Here is a 16,157-nt window from a genome sequence, read left to right as displayed (position 1 = left end):
AAAAATAGGTTCTATTTTTTTTGAAAGTGCGTTATTTTTTGTCTACTTTCCATATCTGCAGTCAAATTGTAGTGTTGTGTGGAAAAAAGTGTCACTTTCAGCAATAGGGCCTTTCTTTGCTTTGTATTACTTCAGAATTGTAGCACATTGTAAATTTCTAGATTTGTAATCTTTTAAGAAGTTGTAATAAGAAAAATTGAATGTCCTTAAAGGCCAAAATTGGAAAGTGGCCCATTGTAATCACACTACTGATAAATTTCCAAAAGCATCTATTTTGGGAGGGTTTCTTGATTTAGTGAAAGGGGGGGTGTTCTTGGTGTTGTGTTTTCTCTTTTTTGCACTTTTTTTTCATCTTTTGCATTATGGAAAATTTTAAGTTTCCTAAATTAACTCCTCATAACTATGCTACAGGGTCCATAAAAATGTGGTATCACTTAATGCATAATGGAATTTCACAATATGTAGATGGTACTATTCCTAAACCAACAGGTGATAAAGTTTCAACAAGTGATATTTTAGCTTCGGTAGCAATGGATAGGAAAGCCTTAGGAGATATATGTTTGGGGGTAGATGATAAGATCATGTATCAAATTAAGAAGTGTTCTACATCCAAGGAAGCTTGGGATACCTTCAAAAATCTTTATGGTAAAGTGTCTGAAGAGGATGTTTTCAAAATTGAAGATGAGCTTGTCTCCTTAGATCCTAAGTCATATGACTCAATACAAGATTTCATGATCAAGGTAAATGAACTAAGGACGAAGCTTACTGATTGTGGGAATTCTATCAAAGATGATAGATTGGTCTATCTCACTCATAACAAGTTGCCATCAGAGTATTCCACATTTGTTTCTTCTTTTAACTCCTTAAAGACTACCTTAGGGTCTACCTATAAGAATGTCACTTTTGATGAATATGCTGATCTGTTGGATACTGAAGAAAAGAAGTTGAAATCAATGGGGATTCTCAATTCACCTAAGTCTAAAGCATTGGTGGCCAACAATGAGGGTTCTCAAAATTCAACTGGACAACCTTCAAATAAAGAAAAGGGTAAGAAGAAGTGGAAGAACAAATCAAAGGATGCATAAAAGAAAAGATCATAATCCAATCAACAAGGCAAGTCCTTGAATTCCAACAAGAAAGGGGACAATAATAAGGAGAAGAAAAAGTGTGCCTATTGTAATAAATCGGGTCATGAAGAACATGAGTGCTATCTTAAGAAGATTGATGAGTTGACCAACATCATGAAGAAACATAATGTTCCATTGCCTAATGCTTATAAGGATAAAGGGTCTTCTTCAGATTCAAAGGGAAAAGGGCAAGCACTCATGGCTAATTCAAACTCTTAAAAGGAATGGATTTTTGACTCTAGTGCCTCATATCACATGGGTTCTTCAAAGGAGGATTTTTCTTCAATGAAGCAATCAAAGGTACCACAAATATTTGTGGGAGATGATAAAAAAAATGGAAATTGAAGGAAAAGGAAATGTGGAAATGCAAAATGGAGAGTTTCAAGATGTTCTCTATGTTCCAAACCTAAGTTCAAATCTCCTATCAATCTACCAAATCACTTACCTCGAAGATGGACATAGAGTTGAGTTCCTTCCAGACTCAGTACAAGTGTACAATCTTAAAGATGACTCATTGGCTGTAGTGGGGAAAGTGAATCATAACAAAAGGTTGTACTCTTTCTCTCATTTTGTGCCCAAGTCTCCTTCAAAGGCCTTGTTATCACAATCAAATTCTCAAATGCAATTATGGCATTGACAATATGGTCATCTTGACTTTTGCTACCTTCAGCAACTTTGCACAAATAGAATGGTCAAAGGTCTACCCCAAAATATCTTTTCCCATGGTGAATGTTCAACAGATTCAGTGGATATGCATCCAGAGGGGAAGTTAGGGAAGTCTTCAAGAGCACTAAGTGTTCTACAGATGGTTCACATGGTACTAGTAGGTCCTTTTGCAGTTAGCTAGGGTCGCTACATACTTAACTTCATTGATGACTTTTCAAGATACACTTGGGTCCATTTTCTTCATAACAAGAATAAAGTGTTGGATAAGTTTCTAGCCTTCAAGACTCATGTTGAACAGAAATCTAGGAAAGCCATCAAAGTTCTCTAAATGGACAATGGAAGCATGTATGTGAATAGAAGACTAAAAGACTTTTGCAGACTTGAGGGAATTGATCTTCAAGCTCCACTAGCATTCAGTCTACATAAGATAGATATCACAACATTGAGGATCTAAACTCTTAAGTCTATGGCAAGTTGCATGATACAAGCCAAGTCTCTAGATCCATCATTAGAATTCGAAGCAATCTCCAGTGGCACTCACATTCTTAATCGATCTCCTCATCCAACCTTAGATGGCAAGACTCCTTTTGAGGCATGGTGCTATAGAAAACTTATTGTGACACACTTTAGAGTCTTTGGTTGTCCCACATGTGTAAAGACATCTTCTAGGGGATGCAAGGAACAATCACCTTAGCCTTGCACTTTCATTGGTTATGAAGATGGTGTGAAGGCATACAGACTATTGGATCCAGAGACATTAGATTTTTGTGGAGAAGGATGTATACTTTGAGGAAAGTTCACCTAGCTTATCCTCTACTTCTCTTCACACATCATATTGTGTCAAAATTGATAGTGACACTAGTGATAGTGCTTCAACAGATTTAGACATGTGAGGTTCTATCGATAGTTGCAGCAAGAGGTCACTACATTGGTCCTTTTCACATGCATATATCACCATAGTGATAGGTCTAGCACAATAGGGTACATCCAGTCTTCCAGTTCTAGCTTCATTGATAGATTTGGGGGATAGTATTGATGATTTGCCTCTTCCTCTTGATGTAGAATTACCTTCTTCAGTTCTCATGAGGGCTTCATCCAAACCTCTTGTTCATTCTCTACATGATTGATCATACCAGGTTGAAGTGATTGTGGATACTTATGATCAACAGTTGCAGAGGGGTTCTTCATCAATTGCAAAGACATACAATTCTTTTAGACAAGCTCTTCAGTCAGTTGAGTAGGTTTTAGAGACATCACTTATCTATGAGATTCTTTCCACACACAGTAGAAGCATTTCATTTATACCCTTGGCATTGTTTCTTCCTAAGGGGAGGAACACTATTCTACAGTCTTGGTTTAGCTTTTTTATCAAAGGTGTCACTGACATGCATTCTTCTTTGGGGGGGGAGCCTATCCTATCTCTCTTCCTCTTCTCATCATTCTCTTATGTATATACTGGATGTATGTCATAATGAAGGGGTCTTGATTACTCCATCCACCCATACATTGTATGATTTTTCATCTTTCTTTTTGGGGAAGGGTTTTTCCCATGAGGTTTTCCCTCTTTCTCCACTTTATGAGAGATTGTATATCATTATGTACATGGGTACCTAACATGGCCTAGTAGCCGAGACCCATCATGCACTTCATCCTAGTTTTCATAAGCTTAAGGGCATTCCCCTAAGTTTCACTTAAGGGGGAGTTTTGGTGTAAATAAGTACTTACTATTTACACTTAATTAAGTTTACTTAGGTTAATGCATTATTTTATAATTTATTTAGGTGAGACACTTAGGAGTTTGTGTACTCTCATGAGTTGTCATGTTGACAACACAGAAGTACACAACTCTATTTCAACACATGATGTCTACAATACTGGAGTTTGCATCATTCACTGAGTTGTCATGTTGACAACATAGTTATTCGCACTCCTAATTTAGCACATGTTGTCTACACCACTAATTTGTGTGCCACACCATTGTAGGCATATCCTCACATCATTGCACTTAATTCTGTGCTTAATGGAGGATAACCCATATCTGGTGGACATGTGCCAGGTTGTATGACTTATCATGATGCTTACTTTTATGCATTCTAGAAGCTCTCTAGAGGCCTTTATATATAGGAACTCCTAGTGTACTCTTGTGGTGGCATATTGAATGAATATATATTTATTCTGATCATACTCTCTCTTTGGTCTACTGTTGTGCTTGTGTTTGAGTTCCTTGGTCTTGGATGAATTTTGGCCTAAGCCAAATTCTTACAATTTTAAATTTCCAGATATTAGAACCTAACACTTCACATGCAAATCGAGTTGTCCTATAGTTGGAAGAGAAAAAACAACAAGAAGCTACACAAGAAATAGCCCCACAACAAGAAGATTAATAATGTAAACATTCTATCGCACAAAATTTTGTCTTATTATGATAGTGACCTTTTCTTTGTAATAACTTTATGTTTTAAGGATAGTTGTCATTCTTCTCTAAGCCTGAAGCTTGTTGCATCTCATGCTATATAAATGAGATCCCAAGGCTAGAGAAAGGGGCCCAAATTATATATAATTTTGAGTCCTAGGATATTTTTGTAGTCAGTCTAGTAGTCTCTGTGTGAATTTTATGATGTATTCATCTTTGCATTTCTGAGAGTAATTAGAACATGGAAGGATTAGGTGTTTAATCTTGAGTTATTTTGAACTTGATGCCAGTGATGTATTATTTTCAAGGAAAATAAATACAAAGGAAGGTTCTATGAATATTTGTGTCTCTGAATTTTGTCTCCTGTTCCATATATCTAAATATTTGAGAATGAATGAATAATGTTCTTTCATTTTAATGCAGCTTGGATGGGTTATATGTTTGTTCATTAATTGCTCTAAATTCAAAGATTAAATAAATGATTTCATACAATTCATAGGTTTTCTAGGTGCGTGGGAGGATATTCATAAGAAGAAAATTTAGAGTTAACTGTTGATAGTTTCAATTGTAAGGCAATTGAATAGATCAAGTTTTCCTAGTGTGATTTTCTCTGTACTAATAGATAAGGCATTGATCACTACTTAGAATGAAAATTTTCAAGTTCATGGGGTTATATAGAGCACAAATATAAATCAAATCAATATTCACTTTCTTGTATGAAGATTTAAACTCTTGGTCAACACTTAATTTCAACAATCCTATGTATGTCATTGTTAGTTGTTACTATCAAGGATTATTTGTGAAGTATAGAAGAATTGTGGCCATTTTTCTATTGTAAGGGATAGAAGTGAAGTAGAAAGCATGATGTTAGTAAGATTTTTTTGAAGTTAAGAATCATAAACCATTTATATGCCCATATATCCATCAAGTGCATCAACCTTGGTTTTGCAGAACCTAAAGAGTAAAGAATCCCTATGATTCTAATGAAGTTGGGTCCAGATCTAAAGTATTCTTAGTTGATTACAGGAGGTTGATAACACTTAGACCAAGTTTTATTTTCGAAACTTTGGTATCAAGTATTTTGTTGCTTGGTAGTTTTGAAACACCAATAGATCCCATATAGTCTTTCATAAATATGGACAAATGGTATAATCTCATTCTAGAATTGTCACTATGATGTTTATCTCAGAGTGATTTTAGCAGTTGTAGTTAGGAATATGGGATATTTTCATGGATTTCTTATTTGATAGTTGTTTCTTAGGTCTAGCTTAGATGACTACTATTCTCACAAGACTTCACACTAATGTTTTGTGAATAAACATTCTCTCATGTACAAGAAGGAAATCCTCTATTCTCCATTCAATATCTATGAGAATTTCTATAGCAAAGGTAAGGGATGGTTATATTATATTGATGCTTTTTTAAAGTTTGAGAAGTGCATGCATAGTTTAGTTTCTCCACTTTTCTTTTGGAATGAAGCCAAATTAGCTACCTAGGTGGTGAGTCATATGGGGAGGATTATTCTTCTAGACAATATCTTTTGAGCCTGTTGGTAAATCAAGGGCTTGATCAGAGGGTTTAAAGGTCATTTCCATTTTTAAAAGAACTTGGCATCTAGTTTGAAGGGTATAGTAGATGTCATCACGAATGTGGATTATGTCTTCAAATCTTCATAGCTCCAAGAAGTGACATTGATGTATTTTTAGAGGATCGTGAGCACATTCCTCTTCTCCTAAAGGGAGGAGGAGGAGCCCAAAAATATTTTTTTATCCTTAATTTTGTTCTTGAGGTTAACCTTGTAATACTTCCCTTGTCCTAAGGAAGGAATAATTGTATCTTTGATGTAGGGATCTGAATCAAAGATTTTTTCTAGTTCTATCATCCCCTTTGGGATGGCACTAGTGGAGAGATCAAAAACCTCATCCAAATCATTCTCCTATCATGTGTCATCATGTGTTTCTTCCTCCATAATATTGTATTTAAATACACTACCATTGGCCAAGAAAGATAGGATGTGTCAATCATCCACAAAGACCTAAAAATGTTTAATATTATTGAGGATAAATGGGATTGATATAATTTGCACAAAGAATCATCAAAGATGAGAACCAATTATTGACATTATGGTCAAGTTTGTTTATTAGTGACTCACACATAGTCAAATGGTTAGGAACTACCGAGTTCTAGAATCAATATTTAGTTCACATTGAGAAATATCTACCAAGTTGATGAGTATTCAATGCAAACTGAGCTTTGTAGTATTTATCGAGTTGCATAGTGCAAACCATGGTTGCCAGTGTTTATCAAGTTCATAGTATCAACAATGTAAACCTAGTGTTGTCTAAGCCAGGAAGTATCAACCAAGTGATTCATTTTATATCAAGCTCGTAGTGTTAGTGTTGACTGAGTCTTGCAGTGTCAACCAAATGATTTAGTTATATGCCTAGTTTCACAATGTTCACCAAGTTACTAGTGCTGACCAAGTTCAAACTACATAGAAGTGATTAGTATGAATCAAGATTCTATGTATACCAAGAGCATGATGATGTTGAGTGTTGACAATGGTTTCCAAGTATTAGAACATCACTGAGTTTGTCTTCAAAACTTGAGTATCACCAGTTGGGCTGATTTTGTGTATTTTGGTGAAACTTGTATTGTAGCCAACTTTGATGAATTGTGATTTTATTGTTATATATGTAATGCATTGTATCACATCCAAATGATATATAGAAGAACATATGATACAAATATAATAAGAGCATAAGTGTGAAGTAAGAAGGCTACAAGCAATATAAGGAGCAATAAAGATTTATCTATCACAACAAGGTGATCATTACACTCCAAAGGAATCTCAACCAACAAATATCAGAGATCAACCACTTGTTCATTCTAACAAGTGGAATAGTTAAATCCTTTCACAAGGTATACTTAATAGTCTTTTGCAAATATCTTTACCAAGTGCATACTTCATTATATGTTTTGTAAATCCTTTCACAAGGTGGACCCAACAATCCTTATTGGTCCTAATAGATAAGTAGAAGTGATCAATTGTAAGCCTTAATCAGCCAAATTTATGCTATAGTTCTAAAGCTTGTGGGTATCATCCCCACTCTAGTTTTACTTTATATTCAGAAGGTTTCTGGGTCACCATATCTAGTGTCAAAGTGTTATGAATGTTTTATTGCTTTCAATTTTTCATGCATGTAATTATATTAGAATACATATGTAGGATTAATTGGTGAAATAAGAAGAGGTTTTATTGGTTACTAATTCACCCCACACCTTTTAGTAACCTAGCATATCCTATATTTCCAACAATTGATATCAAAGCTTTGTGGTTCTCAAAGAAGAAGTTTAATAGCTTGAGCAAAGATCAGAGACAATATAGGCTAGATAAGGCTATTGACAATGAAAAACTAGATTTGGAATTGGCTATTGGGAAACTTAAGAAAGCAAAGGAGAAAATCTCTCAATCCTTAGAAAGAAGAAAATATCTTGTAGTACAAATGAATGAAAAAATCTACACTAAAGAAAGAATTGAAGATATCTATCTAGAAAGAAATTTAGATGAAGATAATGAGGCAATTAGAGACCTATTACAAAACAATTGTAATCTTCAAGAAGATAGAAAAATGAAAAGAGAACAAGAAATTCAATAAGTAAGACTATTTAAAGTCATGGAAGAAAAAGACAAGGCCAAAGAAGAGATAGAACGAAAAAACAATGAAAGTCAACATCTATCCCCTCAATAGGAAGACTTCATTGATCAACTTACTAATGCAAATGAAGAAATCATGAATCTAAGATCAGAGAATGAAAGATTGAAAAATGATCTAAACAATAAAATGAAAACCAATGAGAGGATTTTCTAATCAATATAACACCCTTTTAGTTACAGGATTGGACATCCCTTACCACCAAAGTACTATGCTGATTTTCATTAAATGTCAATCCGGGAGCATGAACTTGAGATAATGTCTACAAAGTATATGCTCTTGTTTTCACTAAAAGTCACTACTACTTTGAATGCAATAACCATTAAGGAAATCTAGTTTATCCAAAAGAAAGATGACTATCAAATACTTGGAAGGAAATTCTAATTATTTAGCCATACATCTATGCACCTACTACTGCAGGAACAGTGACTGGTTCTGTTTCCAGTGGCTGTAGGAACAATAGTTTTAACTTTAACTTAGAAAACTGAGTCTAACTCCTACTTACTAAACCAAACTCCACCTTCTGCATGGGCCCCCATGAAAGAATGAAGGAAAGAAAAACTCAGATAAAAGTGTAGAAACTTAGCAAAGGCATGTATTCATCAAATATGCAGTATTACAATAACTTAGGAAAAATAGTAAGATGTCTATCAACTCTATCTGTCTATTAACTATTTAACCTCGTAGATATAGATGAGGTCTTATTTATAGGGAAGGACAACAAACTCCTAAAACTATGACTTCCTCATGAAGTAAAGTTAGTTACAACTTTAAGACTGCAAACATGCAATTGGAAAGACATTAATTCTCCCTTAAATTCCCCACAAATATAGAGATCATAACAAATGCTAGATTTTCTCATTTATCTATCTTCAAATAGCTCTCCAAGAATCCAGGTATTGTGCTTTACATGTTTAACTGATTGCTTTGATGCTTACTTCCTTGCTCAGTCGCTTTATCAAGTCTCGCTTGGTTATTCATTAAAATAGGTCCCTTCTGACTTTGTCGCTAAGTCTTCTAGCTGCAACGGTGTCATAATGCTTCTCCTTAATGTAATCAATGCCTTAGCACTATTCCTTCATAGTTTGTTTAACTCCCGCTTAGCTTGTATCCTACGATCAAAATTTAATACACAAAAGACTTCCCGCAAACATTTATTTTCATTTATTAGTTTATAAAGAAAAGGCATTAATTATTCAACTAACAGTTTTTGCAATCTCTTCAGCTGCAGGAAGATCTACCCATATCAAACATTCATGAAGAAATATTTTTACCACAAAATGAACCCCTTTTTAAATATATTTCCGATTATCATTTTATGCCCTATGTCCAGACTTTATACAACAAAAGTTCAAAACATTTATACTAAAGGATGATAAAGTTTAGTATCTTATAGAAAAATTTTCACAAAAAGGGCTAATAAAACTTCTATTTCTTCATGCTATCATTTTTTGGCCCAACCGTCTTGAGGCTGGTCCCTTCAGCATCTATAGGTTTCTGACCCTCATCCGCAGTCTGAGATCATTGGCAATTTTCTCCCCTGATTCATTAGCTCTGTAATTAAAATATCCATGATTTTGTTTCAATCTTTCCCATTTCTATTCTTCAGCAGTCATGTTATATTCAGTAAACAAATCATATTTTCCAAGCATAGGATGCAAAAGTATTGGCGGTTGGAAACGAAGAGGTACCCAATAATTTTTTTGATTTCTGCCCAACGTCAGATACCTGGGCATCTTGTTGATGGCTAATTTTAGATTTTGGGGAGAGTGAAACTCCCTGGTTTTTAGGTCTTTTGGCAATCGAGTCCATCTTTGAAAAGAAGCTTGTATAGCATCAGGGGCATTTTCAAAACAATGCTGCTCCCAATCCAGAAATGCCTGTTCACGAACGTGGTGGATTTTGGCAGCAACACTTCGATTATTGGTAAAAAAAAGCCAATTGAAGAATACTCTGTAAGTGTTCTATATTTCTGGCTGAATGTACTATGGTTCAAACATTTCCTTTTCCCTGTAAGGAGCAGCCTGGTTCTCTCGACTGATCTCATTTTGCATCCATAACATAACGGCCCTAAACTATACATCTCCCACATATAACAATGAATTCCAATCTTTATCATCTGGTACAACAAGATTATGAACATATAATTCATAAAGGAGATTCTTCAGAGTCACTGGAACTAAATTGAATGTTGCATAAAATTCCTGAGGAGTATGTAAGGGTTCAACCCCCGAGTAATTTGAGATAATTGAAAATTAATCATTTGCTCTTTTAGGAACAGTGTGTAAACTGGAGATGGGGACCTGCAATTTATAAGCTCTGGAATGAGCTCTGTGATCTTTGTGACACGTTGCCTCAGGATCTTAATTTCATTATCCTTTTCTTCAATTTGCTGTGGTTGTTCCTTGATAGTTCTGAGCATTTGTTTCTTCTCTAAATCCCAATTTGCTTTTTCCCATTGAAATTGTTGGTACAAACTAAAGCTGGCTGTTAACAGAGTGGAAATTTTTGGTGGTGTATGATGACAGACAATAGGTCTATAATCGTCAAGGCAGTACTCAGGATGATGGTGGTCAGTAGTGCTGTCATCCTGAGAATGCTGTTGTTAAAAAAAATTATTATGTTGACAAGCGATAGTGTTATCAACTTTTTCTGGACGGGCAATGGCTGCAGGATGGGGTGCAATAGTCATTTGATCTTGAAATGTTTCAACAATTTCCTGAACCATTTCTTTAGCAACAGATGGATATTCCTTTGGTGGTAGATTATCAGTTTCCTCTGTTGGGTGTCCAACCTTGGGCACTATTTCTTCTGAGGACTCTGTGTCACTATCAACATTAATAGGACTATTCAGTTTTGTGAGAATTTCCTCATGATTATTTTTATGTTTAGGAATAGGTACTGTGTGCTCTGGTGATTGTGCAGGTGTAGGTACTAGAGTTTCAATATCAATAGGTGGTATAGGAGGCTTAACAGGAGGTTCAGTTCTTAAATTTACCCTAGACATTCTGGTGACTCGCCGTGGAGTAGAAATTGGTTTCTTGCCCTTGTTAATAGATTTCCCTTTATTCGGGTTAAGTGCAGGTTCTTGTGATACTAGAGGTACTTCTTCTGAACCTTCCTCTGTAGCAACTGTGCATGATTTTCTCTTCTAGGAGTTGAGGCTTCTATGGTCAAAATTTTCCTCTTTGTAGTTTTAGGCATAGAAGCAGAAGCTAAAGCTTCTTGAGCCATTCTATATACTACTTTTTTGACTCCTACAGTAGTTTTCTCTCTTGTCCCTACTCCTTGCCCTTTAGGTCCACCCCTTCTAGGTCCCTCTGACCTTAGCTTTACAAAATCATTCCATGTTCCCAAGTGCTGCCTAGTCAACTCCTTTTCAATTATAGCCCTAATCAAGCAATGGTGGGATATCGACTGGATTTTGCCTTGCTATACATAGGTAGCTTTCCTTTTGATGATATTATAAAGGAAACTTGGAAGATTTACAAGACAATCCCTATGCCGCAAACCACTCAAAATTTTGAAATGAACAACATGCAAATAGGAATATCTTCCTTCATAGGTAAAATATCTTATGATAAATTCAGCAGGGTGGATGAATTGCAGAGGGAGAGATAACCGTAATGTACCTTGCTTTTTGTTTTCCTCTAGCCGAGGATCTCCTGGTACTGAGAATTGCTCTTTTCCTTGTCGTGCATCCATGTCCTCTGTCCAACATTCTCCAATTGTGGGTAACCCAGAAACTTCTGCCACCACTTCTTCGGTGAATTCTACCTGAATGCCCTTAATAGTTACATATCCATCCCTCAATGTATTATAAAATTGGAGCATAATTTCTTGATTAAATTGCTTCAAACTGAGATAATAAGCTAGCCAACCTCGTTGTTGAAACAAACTACATGTTGCTGGGTCTGCCAGTAAGACTCTGTGATCTACTAGTTCATGCCGCTGAGGTTCTCCACCCATATTTTTGAAAAAAAATAAAAATGCTAGTACCGATGATTTCACTGCAAGTGATTTTGAAAGTATGGGCAGTGATAGCTACAAGGTTTTCTACAAAGGGAAATTGCAATACTTCAATACTTCCCAAACATCACATCCTCCAGTACTTCATGACGACATTTTAATCACCAAACCATAATGGGAATAAAGATCCTGCTCAAAAACATATGCCATATTAATGAGGAGTTATGCGAAATCATGATTTAATATTATTTCACACATTTTGAAAGCACAAAGGGTTGCCAGCTCATTACTGAAATGAGCCTTCCCCGTACATCTTATATGCTAACTTAAGATTTCCTTGATTTTGCATTCATGATTTTGATTTCTTGATTTTGTATTCATGATTTTGATTTCCCCTCCCCCCAACCTAGCAGAGATTGGGTCCCACTAGGCCGTAAAGATTGCAAATTTTGAAAATTGAAATAACATGCTTTCCTAAATAAATAATAAATTAAATAAATGCAAAGGGATCGAGTGTGACTGGCCTGAGGTGCGATAGGAAGGATGAACCAAGAAGTGCCTTATTAGAGAAAGAAAGTGAGATGGAATGATGATGGAAAGACAAGAAGATGGGATGGAATGAGGTGGAAAAGGAATGAATTTTCACATGCACATGAAAGTTTTTATTATGAAGGCCTTGAAAATAGATTCAAGGGGCTGCAGGCGTCTGAGTGGAAGCCTCGGACGAAGTGGCTGTAGGAAGAGATGTTTCTGTTGTTGTGAACTGTTGAAGAAATTCTTCTCTGGTTCCTAGTTTATGATATAACTTCAGGCGATGCCCATTAACTAGGAGCTTGAATTTAACCGAATCAATTGTTGACAGTTGAACTGCTCCATTGTCAAAAATTGTAATGATTTCATAGGGACAAAGTCATTGATTTTGAAATTTTCCTTGTTGATGCTGATATCGTGAATCATACAAGAGTGCCCAATCACCAATAGAGAATTCTTTGTCTTTGATGAATTTATCATACCATTGCTTTCTTTGACTTTGTATTAATTCTGTGTTATGAAGAGCTGATTTTCGCCATTCATCCAACTCATTGAGATGCAGAATGCGATCCTGTTGTGTTATAGGAAGGGTACTATCAAGTTCCAAAGCTGTCCATAGAGTTTTATGTTCAAATTCAATAGGCATAACAACTGTCTTCCCATATAGGAGTTGGAAAGGTGTAAATCTAGTAGTGGATTTCCATGTTGTTCTATACGCCCATAAGGCTTCAGGAAGTTTAGCTGCCCAATCTCTATGATGCAAAGACACTGTTTTAGTGAGAATATGTTCCAACTCTCTATTTGTTACTTCTACCTATCCATTAGCTTGTGGCTGATACAGAGATGATTTGCCATGCCAAATTTTATATTCCTCCATGAGTGCTGCTATCAGGTTAGATGTGAATTGAGGCCCTTGATCTGATTGTAATTCTCTTGGAACACCAAATCTGGTAAAGATACATTCATACAGAAACTTTGCAACATTATTGTCATGAGGATGCTTCATGGGTTTTCCTTCAGCCCACTTAGTAACATAACCAGCACAAACCAATATGTAACTTTTCCCTTCTAATGGTGGTTCAATAGGGCCAACAAAATCAATTCCCCATTTATCAAATGGTTCTACTACTATCTATGGCTGTAGGGGTATTTCACCTATTTTTGTCAGTCTACCCATTCTTTGACATTTATCACATTTTTTTGTATATTGAGCCGCATCTTTGTGAAGTGTAGGTCAATAATACCTTGTATTCAGAATCTTTAATGCAGTCCATTTGTTAGCAAAGTGTCCACCAGAAGGCTCATCATGAGAAGCATGAAGAACATCATATGTTTCATCTTCTCTGAGACATCGTCATGTTACCTGATCTGGTCCAGTATAAAACATGAATCCTGAGATCCATGAGAAATTAAAACTCTTTTTTGCCAGCAATCATTTTTCTTTTGTAGAAAAATGTGAAGGAGTTTTGCCAGTAGTTAGATAGTTGGCAATGTCAGCATACCAAGGGTTTTGTGTTGACAAAAGGAAGAGATGTTCATCAAGAAAGCTATCTTCTATGGCTGTAGGATCATCAAGTGTTTGAAGATGAGACAAGAAATCAGCCACAACATTTGCTTTACCTAGCTTTTCAATAATGGTGATGTCAAATTCTTGCATTAGTAACAACCATCGAGCCAATCGTCCAAAGATTGCTGGCTTGTTCATCAGATATTTGATAGCAGAGTGATCTGTATGTACAAATATTTTGTATCCTCTAAATTAATGTCTAAATTTATTTAGAGCATAAATTACAGCAAGTAGTTCTTTCTCTGTTACTATGTAATTATGCTCGGCTCCTTCAAGATTTTTTTGATATAGTAAATTGCATGTTCTATTGAATCTATCTTTTGGCCAAGTACAGCTCCAATGGCATGATCTGAAGTGTCTGTGTGTATATGAAAAGGTAACTCCCAATTTGGTCCTCGAAGCACTGGTGCTATTGAGAGGACTTCCTTAAGCTACAAGAAAGCTTTTGTACACTCTGAATCCCATACAAACTCTGCATGTTTTCGAAGCAATTTGTATAAAGGTGCTGTAATTTGACTGAAATCTTTGATAAAATGCCGATAATATCTCGCATGTCCTAAAAACTCCTGACTTCTTTCAATTTGGCTGGTACAACTAATGTATGTATGACTTCTATTTTTGTCGGATCTACTTCAATTCCTTTAGGAGAAATAAAGTGTCCCAAGACCACTCCTTCTTACATCATCATAAAGCACTCTTTGCTGTTTAAAGACAAATTGTAGTCTTTGCATCTTTGTAAAACCTTGTCCAAGTTTTCCTTGGCTTCTTCAAATGTTTGCTCGTATGTGGTGAATTCATCCATATACACTTCCAAACAATCTACAGATATGTCAGAAAAAATGCTAATAACAGCTCTTTGGAAGGTTGCGGGTGCATTGCACAAACCAAATGGTAGGACAGAATAAGAAAATGTTCCTCATGGACATGTGAATGTTGTGTTGTCTTGATCTTTTGGTACTATCTGGATTTGATTGTAACCACTGAACCCATCTAAGAATGAAAAGTATTTCTTTCTTGCAAGATTGTCAAGCACTTGATCAAAAAAAGGTAATGAAAAATGATCCTTCTTGGTCGCCGAATTGAGTTCTCTATAATCTATGCAAACTCACCATTTCCCCCCTTTTTGGGAACAATGACCAATGGTGACACCCATTGGCTATCAAAAATAGGATATATGAAGCCAACATTGAGTAACTTTTGCAATTCATTTCTGACAATATCCCTTAATGCTGGGTTTATCCTACACTGAGGTTGTCTCACAGGTTTATAATCCAGACTGATATAAATTCTATGGGTACAAAGTGTAGGATCCAAACCTTTCATATCTATATACTATCAAGCAAAAACATCTTGATGGTTTTGTAACAGCTGCAGGGTATCATGATGTTGTGCCTGAGATAAGGTCTTGCTTATATTTAATTCTCTTCTTGGAATGATTGTTGTTTTGACTACTTTTTCAGCCATTGAAATTTGCACAATTGGTTGTGAATCTATGTCATGTGGCAAGAGTGAATGCAGTTCATCAGATAAAGGCAAAATGCTTTCTAAGACATAATCTTGTGTAGAAGATGTCTTAGGTTGTGTTCCATACTCATTCAATATAATAGAAGAAATGACATCATCTTCTTCTTTAATGTTTACAAATGAGTCCCATGAGATCATCATAAATTGTTGAATAGAATCTATGTCCATATCAGAGTCATCCATATTTGGCCAGACAACTTGATCATCTTGTAGCAAAGGCTGAGTAGGAGACTACAAGGTCAAATTTTTAGTGTTTATTCCATCTGAAATAGTCATTTTCCCTAATCGGCATGCAATATAAGAATCTGCTATTGCTAACCATGGTCATTCTAAAATGATAGGGTAGCCTCCAGTACTTTTTTTTAGAGAGAGTACAACAAAATCAATTGGATACTCCCATGAATGTAATATGATAGTGACATCTTCTAGCATACCATCAAGAATGATGGTAGAACTATCTGCTAATTGCAAGATTGTTGGTGTCTGCCTGAGACCAATGATACTTAATTTGGACACTACTTCCTTGGTCATTACATTGATGGATGCTCCTAGGTCTATTAAGAAATTTTGTACTTGTACTCCTTGAATGGTGAGGGTTACTACTGGGCTACCAGGGTCTGCATACTTAGGCATTTTGCAACTAT

This window comes from Cupressus sempervirens, chromosome 4, assembly GCF_028749045.1.
Source record: "Cupressus sempervirens isolate cs-2001-9-10 chromosome 4, ASM2874904v1, whole genome shotgun sequence".
Taxonomy (NCBI): Eukaryota; Viridiplantae; Streptophyta; class Pinopsida; order Cupressales; family Cupressaceae; genus Cupressus; species Cupressus sempervirens.
Note: the sequence above shows the minus strand (reverse complement) of the source record.